Source organism: Apium graveolens, chromosome 6 (genome assembly GCF_009905375.1).
Source record: "Apium graveolens cultivar Ventura chromosome 6, ASM990537v1, whole genome shotgun sequence".
Lineage (NCBI taxonomy): Eukaryota > Viridiplantae > Streptophyta > Magnoliopsida > Apiales > Apiaceae > Apium > Apium graveolens.
Window position 1 is genome coordinate 203768418 of NC_133652.1, and position 2666 is coordinate 203771083.

Here is a 2666-nt window from a genome sequence, read left to right on the forward strand (position 1 = left end):
GAATTCGTCCATCTACTAGTAGAAAAAGGTTACTTATTGATATCTTTGCCTGATAAGCAAGATATCAAGTTTATGCCAAGGTTTTCTCCTTTCCAAATTCATTGGATACTGCAACTCTGTTTATTATTTTAATAACAGAGGTTTTAAAGGAGTGTATAAATGTATATATATATAGGTATATATATATATATCGGGACTTAATAAAGTATCTCGTAACTTCATTATTTATAATGATATTTCAAGGATTGAATCTATTCAAGTCTTATCTTGTAGTCTCATCTATGTGATGAACTTTTGAAACTGATTATACCTTGAACGGTGGTAGTTCAAGTAGTATTCGGATATAAGTATATTGGAGTATCTTGTAACTTCATCTTTTAAACTTATATCTAGTAAATGATTATCTTGTGCATGTCAAAGATTTTCGGAAAAACGTTGAGACAAGGTTAGATATATGAGATCACCTTGCAACGATATTTTATACAGTTATAAACGGGAACTCTGTGTATATTATACATGTCAGAGGATTTTAAAGATTGTGAAAAGTATGTATGTATATATATACTGAATATTTTGCGGCTTGGTCGCGTTAAGATATCAACTTGGTTCATTTCTTCTTGATCAAGACTTTCATGAGTACTATGAGAATGCTCATATATTGTTAATTATTATACATATTATTTTGGTGGGCTTGTTGCTCACCCTTGCTTTCTTCTTTCATCACACAACATCAGCTAGACAAGATGAACAGGTCCAAGCTTCCAATTCGCAAGCGGTTAGAAAATGTCCCGCAGTTTTCTGGAAGCGTTGATGCCACCGTAGCTGAGGTAGGAGCTACCAATAGGCTAGGTTTTCAACTATTGATGAACCAGATTTATGTATATTTATGAATTATAATAATGTCAAAGAAATGTAAATTTATTCAGAAACCCTTTTAAGGTGTATTGGCACATAATTGTGGAATAAAATGACTTGTGATTATTTTTGGATATTCATCTCTGAGACTATAACTTGTGGTGTGTGTGTTTATGGTGGGGTCACAGTACAGAATAGTTGATTAATTATTAAGATTGGGTGTTATTAAGGGAAATGGAACTCGTGACAACCTGGATCCCCGACCCCGGATTTGGGGGTGTTACAGTTAGTGTCATCACCATTACAAGCTAAGGTTAAGAACGAAAAGGCTATTGAATGAAGTATTTAATGAAGTTAGAATCCCATGTTTCTATATATAGTAATTCAATCATTTTTATTCTGTTAGTTATAATTGTCAGTTTAATTCTTAGTTATAAACAACCTCAATTTGTTATTCATCTTAGCATTGAATCATAACCATACATTGTTGCTTAAGTGCATAAATTATAAAGTTAACCTAAACCAGTCTCTGTGGGAACGAATCTGATTTATATCTTATACTACTTGTGAACGGGTATACTTGCGTGTAATTTTAGCGCGTGTTTAGCGACTAACAAGTTTTTGGTGCTGCTGCCGGGGACTCGGTGTTAATTTTTAGTTTATGTGCTTTCCATCAGTGGTCGGTAAAGTTCATTGACTCGGACAATGTTACTTATCTGTTTCATTATCTTATTTCTGGTACTCTAGCGAGGGTGTATGCATACGCGCTCGCGGTCTCGTAAGAGAACTCTGGATAAAGCCGAGGAAGAAGTTGTGGTGGTTCGAAGGGAAGTTTTTGCAGAAGAAAAGAAGGTAGAAGAAGAAGAGAAAGTCGAGGAGCCAATTTTAGTAGTGATGGTAGATCAAGCAGAAAATCCTAAAGCTTTGATGGACTATTCTCAACCTTAAATCAATGACATTTAGTCAAGCATTATCAGGCCAGCCATCAGGGCTAACACTTTTGAGATCAAGTCAAGCACGATTCAGATGATACATATCTCAGTTCAGTTTGGGGGTTCTCCTACTGAAGAACCCAACATGCACATCAGGGATTTCATCGAGATCTGCGACACTTTCAAGTTCAATGATGTGACTGAAGATGCTATCAAGCTGCGACTCTTCCCATTCTCTCCGAGGGATAAAGCTAAGTGCTGGTTACATTCTCTACCAGCAGGGTCTATCACCACTTGGGAAGATCTTGCTCAAAAGTTTCTCACTAAATTCTTCCCTATGGCGAAGACTGCTGCAATCAAGAATGCTCTTACTCAGTTTGCTCAGCAAATTGGAGAATCTCTGTGTGAGGCTTGGGATTGATATAAGGAGATGCTAAGGAAGTGCCCACACCATTGCATGCCTGATTGGATGATTATAAATTGTTTCTACAATAGATTGAGTGCTACTTCTAGACCCATGCTCGATGTAGCATCAGGAGGAGCCTTGTGGGATAAGAGCTACAATGAAGCTTATGAATTGATTGAACTTATGGCTGTTAATGAATACCAGAATCCTTCCCAAAGACTAACTCAGGGAAAAGTAGCCGGAATTTTGAAGTTGGATGCAACAACTGCTATAACTGCCCAACTTAAGGCTTTGACGATGAAGGTGGACACTCTGGCTAATTATGGAGTTCTGTGAGCTTTGTGCTGGTGCCCATGAGACTGATCAGTTTGCTATTTCAAGTGAATCAGCTCAGTTCGTGAGAAACTTTCAGTGTTCGCAATAACCTGTGCCAGCCACTTATCATCCCAGCAACCACAATCATCCTAATTTCA

General features: G+C 37.2%; 1 non-coding gene across 1 annotated transcript; it reads right to left on the reverse strand.

Annotated features, from left to right (window-relative positions):
- Window positions 1-2139: 2139 nt before the first annotated feature.
- Window positions 2140-2246, reverse strand: LOC141669214 (small nucleolar RNA R71). The gene has a single exon (XR_012553505.1). It is a non-coding gene; the product is annotated as a small nucleolar RNA R71 (small nucleolar RNA).
- Window positions 2247-2666: the final 420 nt, after the last annotated feature.